We start from the raw sequence: 17,020 nt of genomic DNA on the forward strand, positions 1-17,020 counted from the left end.
CTACATGCATATATGTAATATATAAATACATGTAAATATATACTGATATACTTTTGTTTTTTGAGCAAATCAGTGATTTCCAAGGTGTAGGAAGCTCCAGCTGAGTAAATTCCCTCAACAATGCTGGTCAGAATCTGTCCTGTTGATTCTACCTCCACAGTTCCTTTGCTCCTTTCCAAATCCATTATCTCAGTCCTGCCCCCCTTCATCACTCACATGAAATATCTCAATACCTTCTTATTTCATCCCGCTTTCATCTATGCTTCACATAGCTGCCGGATTAATCTTCCTAACACACATCTCTGATCATGTGACTTCCTTCCTCAAAAACCTTTAATAGCTCCTTATTACTCACCAAATCAAATCCAAACTCAGCCTAGCTTTTAACCTCCTCCACAATCTGGCACCAACCTACCTTCTCTCATTATTTTTCCTTCACATTCGGAGCTTTATTGAATCTGTACCACTCATAGTTCATTAAACATATCTTTGCTCACCATTATTCCTATTCCAAGAATACTTTCCTTTCCTCATTTCCTGCTGAAATCTATTCAACCTGCAAGTTTTCACACAAAAGCCATCTTGTTTCTGAAATCTTTCCTTAGTTGGAATTAATCTCTACCTCCTCTGACCTCTCATAGTATTCCATGCATACCTCCGTTTAGGCCTGTGTTGTAAGTGCATATATGTTCTTTCTTCCCCTCTAGACTATAGATGTCATGTCTTATGTGCCTGTGGATCACCTTTACCCAACATGTTCCTTTACCCATTTATTGTTTAGTCATTTTCAGTTGTGTCCAGTTCTTCATGATCCTTTTTGAGGATGGCGAAGATATTGAAGTGGGTTTGCCATTTCCTTTTCTAGCTCATTTTATAGAAAAGGAAGTTGAGGCCAAGGTCACATAGTTAGTAAGTGTCTGAGGCTAGATATGAACTCAAGAAGAGAAGTCTTCCAGACTCTAGACCTAGCACGCTACCCAGCATACCACTTGGCTGCCCCTTTGTGTATAGCAAATTCTTAATAAATATTTTGTTTATTTTTTAAAGATGAATTGAGTTGGATTTTTGTTTTTATGAACTCTTCACTATTAGGAAGTAGCATGCTACAGTGGAAGGATGAACTCTGGAGACAGAGGACCTGGGTTCAAATCCTCCCTCACTTCCAGTATGACTTGGACAAGTCACCTAACCTCCCTGGGTCTCAGTTTCTTTATCTGTAAAATGAGAACGTTGGACTCAGTGGCCTTTGAGGTCCTTTCTAAATCAATAATTCTTTTCTTATCATTTTTCTTATCTTACAGGAAAAACTGAGCACAGAAGAAAATATCCAGATAATTGTGATTTTAATATATAAATTTAAGGTAGTCTTGGACTGGTCTTGAGGAGCATGGAGGGGGAGGAAAGCTAAGTTTTTCCTAACTGTTAGGGAAACTTCCTCACCATTAGAGTTCCCTGGAAGTGGAGGAGAATGTCTCAGGAGATAGTGGGTTGACTACTTATTGGCAACCTTAGATCTTACAAATTTTTAATTCTTTTTCAGGTACAGGTGGCCACTGATATCTCTTCCAACTCAAATTTTTTGAATTGGAAGGGACCTATGAGTTGAAATTCTGATATTCTAGCTATTTCCCTGTTCAATATCCCTGACCATACATCCTCCTTGTAGATATGGTCTGCTTCTGGCTAGTTTAGTAAGAACCTAATAAAGAAATTATTGAATTAGGATTAAACTGAATATAGAATTAAATTGGATCTACCCAATTAGATATGGGAATACAGAAAAAAGAAGGGCAAGTTAGGGTGAGAGGGGGTTCTGGGTTAAGGTAACCCACTTAGAAGTTGGGGGTGCAGAATTTGAGTTGTCCCAAGGACAAGAGCACCATTCCTCCTTATCCCCTTCAAGCCTGGGCCTTATATGAATAAGGAAGGGAATGAGGTAAAATTGTTTCTCCTTTCTAGTCAAAGCACTAACTACTTGATGAATGGTCACTTACATAACATTTCCTTGTGTATACCATGACTGAACACACAGGATGAAGTCTTCCAAAAGCAGAGGCCAATGTCAAGATTGGAAAAACCACCAGACCACTTCTACCCAGAAACAGCCATTCATCTCCATGCATAGGAGCTGGCCTCATGGAGAAGTTCTCCAATTCAAACAGTTCAAGGAAAAAATAACCCCAAAATAGCAATAACTTGTGTGCTGGTGATGTTTCCAGGAATTAGGCTGCTTGATAAAGAAAACAGAAGTCTTTGAATGGGTTGGTTAACTACTTCAGGTCTGAAAGTATAGCAGGAGACACTTAAACAATGGGAGGAGGCAACTTCTTTCTAGAAGCCTGAATTCTGGAATTTTCCAGGAACTTGGCACTGTCCAGAAAATCCTCACCACCATCCAGGAGTCTAGCTCTATCTCTCCAGATTCTGTTAGTCCTTCATGTACTATCTCTTTCATCATGAAACCTCTGTGTATATATCTATATCTATATCTATCTATATAGATAGACAGATATCTATATTATATATAGATATAGATATATATGTATATATCTATATATATATACATATACACATACATATATGTGCATGTCTGCATGGTTTTCTATATATGGTTCATGGGGAGGCACTGATAAATATTTTTGGAATCTGGCCCATCCTCCCCATGGGAGAATTTTATTTCTGCTTGGATGGGAAAAGGAGAAGGGCCATGAGACTGGCTGCTCTCTTCTTCTCTGAGGGCAAGGTCCCAGACTAGAATTATAGCCATCTGCCCTGTTAAACATTACTAGTCTAGGGGCAAGCTGTAGCTTCTAAAGCAACAAAGATGCTAGCTTTTCTTGTTGCTACCCCTTAAAGAGGAAAGGGTAACCCCAAGCTTATAATTTCAGGTTTGACTCTTTCCCACCAAATGTTAGTTATTCAAAAAATTCATTGCAAATAATGAATAGTGAGTAAATGAATTTATTCTAGTAAATATTGTACTGGTGGGACAGAGTGCCATAGATTTTTTAAACCAATTGTTCCTATTATAACCCTTTAGTAAATACTGATTTCTAAAAATAATGCAGTCTGATATAAATTTAAAAAGTTTTTATAGTTTTTTTCCAATTATATGTAAAGACAATTTTCAATATTCATTTTTTTGAAAAATTGTGAGTTCCATTTTTTTGTCTCTCTCTCCTTCTTCCTTCCCTTCTCCTTCCCCAAGATGGCAAGATATCTGATATAGGTTATACATGTGCAATGATGTAAAACGTTTCCACATTAGTCATGCTGTGAAAATAACAAAATTAAAGGGAAAAAGCACACAAAAAAGTGAAAATAGTTTGCTTTGATCTGCATTCAGACTCCTTAGTTCTTTCTCTGGATGTGGATGGCATTTTCCATCCTGAGTCTTTTGGAACTGTCTTGGATCATTGTATGGCTGAGAAGAGCTAAGTCAATCATAGTTGATCATTTTACAGTATTACTCTGAGTGTGCACAATGTTCTCCTGGTTCTGCTCGCTTCACTCAGCATCAGTTCATATCTAAGTCCAGTAATCTGCATGCTCATCATTTTCTATGGCACAATCGTATTACATTATATTCATATACCACAGCTTGTTCAGTCATTCCCCAGTTGATGGGCATACCCTCAACTTCAAATTCTTTGCCACCACAAAAAGAACTGCTATAAATATTTTTGTACACGTGGGTCTTTTTCACTTTTTTATGATCTATTTGGAACACAGATCTGGTAGTGGTATTGTTGGATCAGAAGATATGCACAGTTTGATTGCCCTTTGGGCATAGTTACAACTTACTCTCCAGAATGGTTGGATCAGTTCACATCTCCACCAAAAAGGCATTAGGTCCCAATTTTCCCACTACTTCTCCAACATTGTCATTTTCTTTTTCTGTTATATTAGCCAATCTGAAAGGTGTGAAGTGGTACCTCAGAATTGTTTTAATTCACCTTTCTCTAACCGATAGTGATTTAGAGCATTTTTTCATCTGACCATAAATACCTTTGACTTTTTCATCTGAAAACTGCCTGTTCATATCCTTTGACCATTTATAATTAAGAAATGACTTGTATTATTATAAATTTGATTCAGTCCTTTATGTATTGAGAAATGAGGCCTTTCTAATATCAAATATTAATGATGAAAGAAGTACACTGATGGGAGTATATGAGTTAAAGTAATAGAAAATTATCTTTGGTTTCTCAGGATCCTTTAGAATACTGAGGGGAGAAGTAGCCACTGCTTTCTGAGGACCTGATCTGTTAATACAAATAGAGATTGAGAGAGTAAATCTAAAATATTTCCTTTATTACCCAGGCAGCTCAGCAAAACCAACTAATGCACTGACGGCATATAACACATGCAGTATTCCATACCTATCGTCCACCATTTCTCCAATAAAAAGAGAGAGGGAGTTCCTACTATGTTCAAGGAATGATGTTAAGGGAGGTATTCAAAAATGAATGACATTCCCTGTCTTCAAAATCCTTAAAGCCAAATAGATCCCTCTCATAAGGGATATCTTGTGATGGGAGAGGCAGCACAATGATATTGGAAAAGTTCTGGTTCTGGAGCCATGAAGATCTGGATTTGAATTCTGCATTTGTTACTTAACTAACTAAATGTTTCTGAGTTGTCCAAGTACCTCTCTGAGTCTCTTTCCTCATCTGTGAAATGGGGATAATAATAAGAACTACTTCACAGGGTTATCGTAGAGATCAGAGGAGACTAGGTATGTCAAGTACTTTGCAAACTTTTAAAACACATATAAACTATTTACAGAGAGCAGGGAGGTGAATAGGGTGCTCTCAGTACGAGGGGTGGGATTAAAGACTGAGAGTTTTTGAAGGGTTTTGCCATCATATTATATAAGGGTGATGGCATCAGAGGATCACAGGACTCTTCCGAGATTCTTTGACCATAACTGAGAAATGCCAACTGTGAACTGTGTACTAAAGAGCCATGCAGAGCAGTAGGAAGTCAGAGAGAGTAAATGCTACTCCAATGGGTTTTCTCTTTTATAGCAACAGGAAATTGGGAGAGGGCGCAGATAGGACTTGTAGCATAGGGGCTCTGAGAGAAGAGCTCTTCAATATGGAACTGAGGCCACTCTGAGGATTCACACTTATCTTTGGAGCCAATGATCGCTTAATCAAGAATTTCTGTTTTGTTTTTTCCCTTATATTAAAAATGTATGCCATAACACTGTGAATAGGAACCTGCCAGTAGACAGTCAGATCACATTGTTCTTGTGTTTCTGGGTGGAGGCTGAGAAGCCAGGAGAGTGAGAAAATCCTCCAAAACACACCTGGGTCTTTCCGGTCACAAAGGGGTCTCTCTCATCCAAAGAAAACACAAAGATGTTATGACTCTATCCCTGTCCTCAAGTTGTTTGCTGTCTAGTTGTTGTTGTTCAGTTATGTCCAATTCTTTGTGATCCCATGGACCATGGCACTCCAGGCTCCTCCACTATCTTCGGAAGACTGTCCAACCTCATGTTCGTTGCTTCCATGACACTATCTATCCATCTCATCCTTTGCCATCCTCTCCTCCTTTTGCCTTCAATCTTTCCCAACGTCAGTCTTTTCCAGTGAGTCCCATTTTCTCATTATGTACCCAAAGTATTTAAGCTTCAGCTTTAGTATTTGTCTTTCAATGAACTGATTTCTTTGAGTATTGACTGAGGTGATCACCTTAGGGTCCAAGGGATTCTCAATAATCTTCTCCAGCACCACAATTCAAAATTGTCTATCTTTTTTATTATTTATCATGTATCTATGTATATACACATATATGTGTAATACATGTGGTAGATATGTATGGTGTGAGGTGTATATGTATGATATGTAGATACATTTCATTAATATAGGGAATAATTAGGAAACACTCTTTACCAATCGATTACAGATTGCTAAGCGCTCTACAGTTTAGTTTTAGGAAGCCAGCTAGAGCACTGAGAGGTTAAGTACATCTCCTAGGGTCACATAACCAGTATGTGTCTGAGGCAGGCCTTAAATCCAGGTCTGACTGACTTGGAGGCCTGCTCTCTAACCACTTTGCTTTTCTGCCTCAAAAGGTATGAATGAAAATTAAACTCATAATGCAAGGTTATGACACTCCATGCCAAATAAATTGGACACATAATAAATGCTAAAAGAGCTGGCACTTTTTTTTTTTACATCTAAATAAGGTTTTAGCATTTACAAAGCATTTGGTCTACATTATGTATATTATCTGATTGACCCTCTCAGCAATCCTGTTAGCAAGATTTAGTCAGTACTATCTTTAAAAATCAAATTGTAAATTGATTTAATTCTTTTTTTCAACAGATTAATTAATTTATTTGTTTTCAGTTTTCTATAATCACTTCCATATGTATCTTAGATTTTTTCTCCTCTCTCTCCCACCTCCCCACCTCTCTCTCTCCTTCTTCCCCAAGATGGCATACAATCTTATATAGGTTCTACATACATTCTTATTAAATATATTTTCACCTTAGTCATGTTGCAGAGAAGAATTAAAATGAATGGGAGAAACCATGAAAACAAAACAAAACAAAACAAAACATAACATAACACAAGAGAAAATGGCCTGCTTCATTCTGCAATCCAATTTCATAGTTCTTTCTCTAGATGTGGAAGGCATTTTGCCTCAAGAATCCATTGGGAATTTTTTTAGATCCTTGCATTGCTGTGAAGGGCTAAGTCTACCAGAAAAATTCCTCACACACTGTAGTTGTTGCTGTGTACAAAATTCTCCTGGTTCTGCTCCTTTCACTCAGCATCAGTTCATATAAGTCCTTCCAGGCCTCTCTGAAGTCTTCCTGTTCATCATTCCTTATAGCACAATAGTATTCCATTACATTCATATGCCACAATTTATTCAGCCATTCCCCAATTCATGGGCATCCCCTCAGTTTCCATCCCCTCAATTTTTGGCCACCACAAAGAGAACTGCTATAAATATTTTTGTACAAGTGGGACCCTTTCCCATTTTTATGATCTCTTGGGGCTACAGTCCTAGAAGCAGTATTGCTGGGTCAAAGGGTATGCACATTTTCGTAACCCTTTGGGCATAGTTCCAAATTGCTCTCCAGAATAGTTGGATCAAGAACTGGCACTTTTTGAATCTGAAATGGAGATGTATGAGTCTTTTCTTTCTATTTATTTGAAAGATGAATGTTATTGTGCTCAAGAGTGATTAAGGATTTTAGATGTTTCCTTGCTTTGCTGGTTCCATTTCTTCTGGATAAAATAAAAGTGCTTTCTGCTTGACTGCAGTTGCCAAACAATTTACATCAAGGAGCCCATGTAGTATTGCAAAAAAAAGTGAAAAAAGTCAGCCGAGCCTCTGTGTCATCAGTCACTCAGAAAAGTTTGTCATTGTATTGCTTTGCCAAAAGGCAAAAAGACCGTGAAAGCTGTATAAACTCTATCCCATCCCTTCTATGGGAAAGGAAAGAAAGACAGAAAAAATCAAGCCCAACCCTCTATAACAAAGATCTATTTTCATACTCTTTTCAGGATTCTCAAGAGAGACCAACATTGGACTAATCTGGAACTCTTCCTGGAGACAACCCATGTCCAAATAAAAGAGAAAAAATTTACAAGCAGATTCCTAGTCTGCTCCTAGAAGAAAAAGAAGTGACTTTTGGCTCAGGGTCTTCTAGCTCTGTACTTACATGGGCCAATTTCAGTGCTAGGGGCTACCCCTAAGACTAATATTTCCTCTTGGCTCATTATGCTCCATTCAGATTTATTCTCTGAAACCTCCAAATACAGCTCATGTATCTTTCTCCTATGGGAAAAGTTATCATGTGTAATATAGGAGGAGTTTGGTTCCCAACGGTAGCATTTATTTTAGGAGATGTGTTGTCCTTTAAGAGACATCCCACCAGTGACTTGGATGAAGGAGATGGCAGGCAGGAGCAGTGTAGGATGCTTGAGCTCCTGCTCTAGTGGCAGGTTCCTCACACTGGTAAAGTATGTAAAGAATTTGAGAAATGCTTTCCTTGCGGCAGGAGCTTTAGCCGGTAGTTTCCTGAAAGGATAGCATAATTCACTTTTGCAGAAGATTTTATCTTCACTGGGTGTGGGGGATCTGTGTTTGTGTACGTGTGTTTGTATGTATGCAGGTATATATATGTGCATACATTTGTTTATATATAAACATGTATGCATATATGTATATATTTATATGTATTTGTATGTGAACACATATATAAATATATGTATTTATATATAAATATGTGTATGTGTATATTTATGCGTGTTTATATATCAATATGTGTTTATATGTACATAAATATGTGGGTATATATTTATTTACCAACATTATTATTCTCTCTCCTTATAGGCTATCCTGTTTATGTTGTTGATCAGTTGTTTTTTTCAGTCCTGGTCAGACTCTTTGTGACCCCATTTAGGATTTTCTTAGCAAAGATACTGGAGTGGTTTCCCATTTCCTTCTCCAGTTCATTTCACAGATGAGGAAACCGAGGCAAACAAAGTAAAGTGACTTGCCCAGGGTCACACAGTTAGTAGGTGTCTGAGTTTGGATTTGAACTCGGGCCTTTCTGACCCCAGGCCACTTTGCCACCTAGCTGCCCTTTCTCCTGTTTCTAGAAACTTCCATTTGCCCAGTGGGTCTCCCTTGTGTTTAGCACTTCCAAATAGAGTCAGCCTTGGTTTCTTTTCCACTTACACCTCCACCTCTCCTGAAGGTAGGGGTATGAGTTGGGGAGGGAGTGAGAGATGAATCTCCCATCCCTCTACAGAGATCCAAACCACTCCCCAGCTCTCTGTCCATTGAAGCATTAGTCATACTAGAAAATGATACAGCAATTGCCAAAATGTCCTCTTTATAGAGAGCAAATAAAATGATAGCCATGAAAGGATAATGGACAATGTGGGGGGAAATTCATCTGGGTAGCAGGAAGACTGGTTCATTCTGTCTGCTGCTGAGGCAGAAACAGTTTCTTCTCTGGAGCCAGTTCTCTGTCAAAGGATAAGAAATTGTCCAAAGACTTGATGGAGATTCAGTCTTTGAACTAATCCTTCCTTAATAGTTAAGAGAGAAGAAACTCTGAGTTTCTTCCGGTTGTTCTATGTTCTCACCATGTATATCAATTTCCAAGCAGGAAGAAAACAGGGATGGACTGGAAAGGGGGAGGAGGAGACCACTCTTCTGCTTCTAGTGCTCATTATCTACAACTGTAGCTGTCAGAAGCAGAGGAAATCATACATCACATTCAGTTCTACATATTTCAGTACCTCAGAGCTATGCTATGTATCTCCATCCTGCTGGTTGTTTGGCACAGGAGAGAGAGGGAGGGAGGGAGAGAGAGAGAGACAGAAAGAGAGAGAGAGAGAGAGAAAGAGAGAGAGAGAGAGAGAGAGAGAGAGAGAGAGAGAGAGAAATTTATTAAACATGTTCAACGTCTCAGGTTCTGGGCTAAGCATTGGGAATAGAAATACAAGCAAAAAAGACAGTCCCTAACTTCAAGGAACTTACATTCTAATGGATGAATGCAATACATAAAGTAAAACTGGAAATGGGGAGGATACCCCGAAAGGAGCAAGGCTGCTCATGAAATAGTGGAAAAGTACAAAGGGTGTGGAGTGGAGCCACAAGTGAAGTGAATATGGCCTGGAAACCCCATGAAATGGTGGTCTAGACCAGGAACTCATCAGTTATACTAAAAAGAACTAGTAAAGACCAGCAGAATGCTCCCAAGCTAAAATTGTCTCCCTCTTTTTCCCTAAACAGTATTTTATTTTTTCCAATTACAAATAAAGATAATTTTTAACATTCATTTTTTAAAAAATTTTGAATTCCGGATTTTCTCCATCCCTCTTCTCTAAGATCATAAGCAATTTGATACAGCTTATATATGTGCAATCATGTAAAATATATTTCCATATTAGTTATGTTGTATAAGAAACAGAATTGTCTCTTCTTTTAACTGACTATGGCTGGTACTTATTTGAAGTCCACAGTCTCAGGAAACTATCTGATTTAAGGTTAGGAAATTCCTTTTAACTCTTGTTAATTTCTGATTATAATTCTGTGTTACCACAACTTCTTTTCCCAAAGGAGCTATCTGAAAGTTAGGGTGAGAAAGCCCATTTCCTTCCCAAGACCTGCTTTGATTCACGTGAAAATGAAGCTGGATAAGAACAAAAGCTAAGCAAAGAAGGGAAGGCTGCCATAGACTCCCTCCCACCCCTCAGCCCAGCCTTGCCTTTTTTATGTATATCTTCCAGCAAGTAAAGTCCTGATTTGGAGTTTTAAAAATTTGTATGTGCTATGTTCTAGCCAGGGCAATGCTTCGCTGTCTTCCTGCACATGGAAGCAAGAGATGAGAGGTCAGCACTTACAAGCTGTGGCCCAGGGTAAGTCGTTCATCTTCAGTTCAGCCTCAGTTTCCTCATCTGTGAAATGAGGATGATACTGGCAATACTCACTCCTCAAGCTTGTTGTGAAGAAAACCTCCTAAGCAGGGTTATGTAAATGCTACTATCCTTATTTTTCTCACTTGCGCATCAGACCACAGACTGAATCATAGAATCTAGATCTGGGAGGAGCCTTTAAAAGTCTTCCAATCTAATTTCCTCGTTCGAGGAAAGTCCAGCCCAGAGAGGTGAAATAATTTCCTCAATGTAACACAAGTAGTAAGAGAGTCAAGGCTTGAACAAAGGTCCTCTGACTTCAAATCCAATAGGTAAGAGTCATTTCAATACCCTTTCCAGATTCCTTTAGTTGGTTCCTACAGTCATGTCTGGAGGCAATGTACTTAATCAAAAGGTTGAATCTAAAATCAAAGGTTGAAGATAACTCAGGGGTTTCTTCATAAGTCTTCAAGTCAATAAATGGAAATTACACACTGCTTCATGACCAACTATTCTCCAGATCTACTGAGAAATGCCTTCATTTGTAGTTAACAGGATTTAGATCCTTCATAATTTATAACATCCTAGTGGGGTTATTAATGACTATTACTGATGGAAGTTATCAAAGTACTTCTCCACCTCCCCACCCCCAGAGGTCATTAAAAATGAGGTAGAGACTCATCTATCTAGGAAAGTTTTGCCCAAGGCAAAGTTCAGGGTTCTGAAGGTCCTTACAGAACTTGAGTCTTCTTCTTAAGAACGCTGATCAATACAAGGATCAACCACAACCTCAGGGGACTGATGAGGAAAGATGTTACTCACCTCAGAATGGGAAATAGGAAAAGATGTTCTCCTGACAAGGAGATGATACTTCAAGATACAGAATCAGACAGATTTTTTTTCATATGCTAGAATTTGTTTTGCACGATTATGCATATGAGTGTTTTTCTTTTTTTTTTCCCTTGATGGTAGGTGCTTAATAAATGCTTGTTAACTTGACTTGACTTGAATGGAGAGGGGAGGAGGAAGAGGGTGTAGGAGGGAGAAAAAATAAATCCTTGTTAATTTTTTTTTTAAGAAAAATAAAAGAACTAGGAGTCTTTGTGGAGTGGAGTTATTTATGCCAGGTTAGAAATGGCTTTTTGCCCTAAAAAATTTTAAACTTGAACAAAGCCAAATACCTCTCTCTCTCTCTCCCCAAGGGCTAGGCTGACTTGACAGAGGTGAACCACACAAATCAAGCCTCATTCCATGATCTGCAAGCATAGTCAATTTTATTTGTGGAGGGTACTTTAAATATGAGTCAAGACTAAGAGCACAAAAAGTTCCCCCCTCCAAATATCTTCTAACCCAGAACCCCAAAATTCTTTGCATTAGAGATTCTTTGTTTTTGTTTAAACAGCAGTTTTCCAGAGTTTTTTTCTCAACATGCAAATGATGCGATGGCTGAGACATCTGTGTGTGTGTGTGCGTGTGTGTGTGTTCATCCTTCATTGCCAAAGAAGACCATGCCATAGGAGAAATAATGACATGACTTGCACTTGACTTTGTTTTGAGTGAGGGAGGGGTGGAGAGGACCCAGAATGAGGCAATTGGGGTTAAGTGACTTGCCCAATGTCACACAGCTAGTGAGTGTCAAGTGTCTGAGGTGAGATTTGAACTCAGGTCCTCCTGACTCCTGCACTGGTGCTCTATCCACTGCACCACCTAGTTTCTCACTATGGCTGACACAGCTAATAGCACAGTGAATGAGCTGAGTTCAAATCCTGTCTCAGACACTTACAAGCTGTATGATACTAAGCAAGTCACCTCAACCTCTGTTTGCCTTAGTTTTCTCCTCTGTAAAATGGGGATAATAATGTCTCCTACCTCACAAGGTTGTTGTGAAGATCAAATGAAATGGTATTTGTAAATCACTTAACATGAGGCCTTACATATAGTAGATACGTTAGGAATGTTAACTGCTATTATTATTATGTCAGAGATGGACCATTAACACCTAGTGAATCTGTGGTAAGGGATACACAGAAGTACCCAATCTAAATGAGACACAGAAGATAATAAGTTTTGGCAAAAGAGAAGAGAAAGAATCTAGATCGAGGTTGTTGTTGTTTGCTTATTTCAGTTGTCTAACTCTCTGAGACCCCATTTGGGATTTTCTTGGCAGAGATCTTAGAGTGGTTCACCATTCCCTCCTCCAGCTCATTTTACAGATGAGGAAAATGAGGCAAACAGAGTTTAGTGACTTGGCCAGGGTCACATAGTTCGTGTCTGAAGCTAGATTTCAGTTCAGGAAGATGAGTCTTCCTGACTCAAGGCCTGGCACTCTATCTACTGTGCCTCCTAGCTGCCAAATTTGATCAAGGCTAGGAGCCATTATGTGTCAGGGCTAGCCACAAAAGGTGACAAAACTTATATATTTTTTCTGCTCAAAATTTCCTTTTATGATTATGAAAATATTTTCTTCTTAGTGCTTGTTTAGAAAATCTTCATGTAGCTCTACATTCTAATATTTTAAGTTGCTCAAAGTTGCTCATGCCAAATTTTTTCTTCCTTCTCAGGTTCCTATTATGTGCCAGGCACTGTACTAGACTGAGGGTACAAATATAAAAAAGAACCAATTCCTGCCCTCAGGGAGATAATATTCTTCTATGCAGATATGACATGCACAAAAATAAGCAAATAATATATGTATATATTTACATATTAATGACTTAAAAATCACACTAAAATTTTTGGAACACTTTGCGTATGTGCATATGTATATATACATGTGTGCATGATGCATATCAAATGTATACATGTATGCATAACACACCATTTGTGTGATATGCATGTGGGTTATATACAGATATATATTAGGTACATCCATGTGAGTGTTATATGTTGTACATATGTGTCTATCTATATACACATGTATGTACTGATGCAGTCACAGAAAGCTCAGGTTATAATTACTAGGTAAAATCAGTTGACTTAGAGAACTGAACAACTTGTCAATTGACTTCTAAGGGCCCAGGGAATTGTCCCTCTCTTATTCAAACAAGAGCTTCCAGCTACCTAAAGTGTCAAAACCTCATTAACACATTAACAAATCTAGCAACTGGTTCATTACAGCCTGGGCTACTTATACCTCCTCCTCTTGAGATGACATCCTGACCTTTCTGTGACAGCTATGGACCAAACTATGTCCCCTTATGTATAAACAAATATAAATATAGGGGAGGAGGGCTGACAACTGATGAAATCAAGAAAAATCTTTGGAAGGAAGTGGCATTTGAGCCTTAAGCAAGGGACCTAAGGATTTCAAGATGCTGAGGTGATGATGGAGAGAGCATTCTAGAATTGGGAAAACAGCCCATGCAAAGGCAGGGAGAGAGGAGATGGAATCTTTTATATGAGGAACAACAAGTAGGCCAGTTTGGTTGAAATATAGAATTAGTAATGAAGGATGAGGAATAAGTCTGGAAAGTTAGGTCAGATTGTGAAAGTATTCACTGACAAGCTGAAGGGTTTGTATTTATAAACTAGAGAGCCAATGGAGATTTTTGAGCTGGAGAATGGTGTTGTAAGAGCTATGCCTTAGGAATATCAATTTGGCATCTAGGTAGAGGAAGGGTTGAGGAGGTGAGAGACTTGAGACACTTGGTTAGGAGGCTTTTGCAATGGTCCAGATGAGAAAGGATACAGGCATCAACTAAGGTAGTTATGGTGTGACTAGAGAAAATGTGACTAATGTGAGGTGTATTGATGAATTTCAAGAGATGCTGTGGAGATAGAATCAAGAAGAACTGATTATATACATGGGGTGGGTGAGACAAGAGAAGAGCATCTCTCTTTGACTTCAAATTTGGGTGGCCAGAATAAAGGGAGTATCCTAAGGAGGAACGGAGAAAATAGGGAAAGGGAAGGGTTTGGGGAGGGGGAAGATAATGTATTTAGTTTTAAATGTGTTGTATTTGAGATGCCTATAGGACATACAGGTGACCAGCTAGTAGTTGGAGATGCAGATGTATAGCTCAGGATAGAGGTAATGGTTAGATATACACATTTGGGAATCACTGCATTCATGATAGTTGAATCTGGGAACTGAGCTGGAGACAGAGAGACAAGGAGGCAGAGACAGCAACAGAGAGATAGTGAGAGAGACAGAGAGAGACAGAGAGGCAGTGAGAAGGTATTGTATTTGGGAAGGGAACATTGGGAATGAGAACTCTGCTGAACAGAGAGTTATGGAGTCCAAAGGAAATTTTTTATATTTCTCAATTTGACTTAGTGCCAACCTTTCATCCAAAGTTGATACAGATCCAGGCAATCATATTTTTATGTCCTGAAAAATTGGTTTAGGTCTGTAGATGACAGTGAAAGCCAAATCTCCAATGGCCTGAATTGTGGTAAAGGCATCCCTATACCGAGATGTTTGTGGCTTAACAATCCCAAGAATAGACAATCCAGCATTATGTCCCATGAATGAAATGCTTCTTTTACTGTGGTCTGATGAGGTGGACCAGAGGTCTTGATGTAGAAAGTACAGGAGACTTAGCTGAGGTCCCCCTCTCTAATGGAAACCACCTAGTATTAGTGGTACAGACATTCAGGTACCAGGTTAATAAATATATTTTCCTCCAGAAAGAAATTATACAAGTCTAAGTGATGACCTTTGAAACTGGACAAACAGAAAAGGCACTACACCTACCTAGAATGCCTAGTCATGTCCCACTTAAGTGAAAGACTTCTTCCTTGACAGGAGGTACATTTACTTTTCCTTGGGAAAAGGCTACCCAATGATTCCACTGGAATGTCAACATTTCAACCACTGACACTTACTGAGCATTCTTGGTCAGTTTCAAGTACCTGGAAGGGTTCATTTATTTATTTATTAAAGGCTTTCAATCAATTGACGTGGCCATTTTAGAAGGAACAACTCAGAGCTGGAGATTTTTTTAAAATGTTTTTTACTGATACTTTAAAAAAAAAGTTACCTAAATTTGCCAATGTATTATCCCAACTCATAACAGAGAGACTTTTATAATAAAGAATTTTTAAAAGCTCAGCAAAACAAATTAATATATATAGGCTCCCACCTCTGTAAAGGAAGTGGTGGGAGATATCTTCTCATATCCCTTTTTTAGGCCAAGCTTAATCATATTAATTTCATAGCATTCTTTATTTTATTACTTTGTTGCTGTTCTCTCATTTATATTTTGTTGTCATTGTATATATTCAATCGACCACTAATTTTTATTCATCATGTGCTAGGTGTTGGAGATAAAACGGTAATGAAACAATCCTCGCTCTCAGGAGAGATAACATGTATATCTATGAGAATATACAGAATAAATAACAAAATAAATACAGAGTAACCAAATCCAAGGTAGTTAGGGAGAGGAGGCATTGGCAATTGTTGCAAAATGCTTCATGCATTAGGAGATGCTTAAGATACATCTTAAAGGGAGTGAGGTATTTTAAGAGGTAAAGAGAGGAGGGATTGTGTTCCCAGCAAGGTATACAGCTACTGTAAAAGTTTGGAAATGGGAGGTGGACAGTGTAAGGAAGAGAGAGAAGCCAGTTTGACCAGACCAGAGAGAATAGGAAGGGGGACAGGAAGTTTTCCCATTTATATAGTTTCACTGTATATTTTTCTCCATAATTCTATTAATTTTTCCTTTAAGTATTTAGATATTATACTTTTTAGTGTATAGATTTTAAACATTGATATTAATTGATTACACATGCTGCTTTTAAGTATAATGTAGTCTGCCTACTTATCTCTTTTTATTTTTCTATATTTACTGTAACTTTGTGTTTTCTATTTCACTTGCTCTGTGCCTTCATTTTAATTCTGTGTGAATCCTTACGTTTCAAATATGTTTGTTATAAACAATAGTCTTAGATTCTGCTTTCTATTCCATTCTGCCATTCCCTTCCACTTTAAAGGTAAGTTCATCCCATTCACATTTCATGATTTTGATAATTATTTGCACTTTTCCTTCCATCTTGACCCCTTGTACTTTTTCCTTTCTTTGCCCCCACCCTCTCTCTATAAAAAAAAAAAAAGGAAAATGGTTATAAAAGAGTAGACTTGTGATCTATAAATGAATTTGTCTGTTTCTGCTAAGCTTCTCCTCAAATCTTCCCTTTGTCCTGTTCCTAATCACAGTTTTTTATTCTTTCTTCCTTTCTTCTTAATTCCCGCCTTCACAAATCCCCATCTGACATTGGAGCTTATTTTGCTTTATTCCCTTACCTAACCTGTCCTCTCTCTTCACCCACATTCCTATCCCATCTCCTCTTTCTAGCCTATTTCCCTGTTAAATTTAATGTATCTATATGAGATAAAGTGTACCCAATTTTTTTTTGTTTAGTTCAGATAAAAGTGAGGTTAATGGGATATTTTTCCCCCATACTCCTTTCATATATTAAAAATCTTCATTTCATGAGCCATTATTACATAAGAGAGTGAGTTCCCTCTCTTTCTCCTTCTCTTGTCCCCAGTATTTTATCTTATTCCTCTTATCACCATCTTTTCCTAAAATCATCAAAACAGAGCTAGATTACTTTCAGGTCTTTTGCCTTATTTAGCTTTCTCTATGACCTTTGAAGGAAAGAAGCATTTATTAAGA

Source organism: Notamacropus eugenii, chromosome 2, assembly GCF_028372415.1.
Source record: "Notamacropus eugenii isolate mMacEug1 chromosome 2, mMacEug1.pri_v2, whole genome shotgun sequence".
NCBI classification, from domain to species: domain Eukaryota; kingdom Metazoa; phylum Chordata; class Mammalia; order Diprotodontia; family Macropodidae; genus Notamacropus; species Notamacropus eugenii.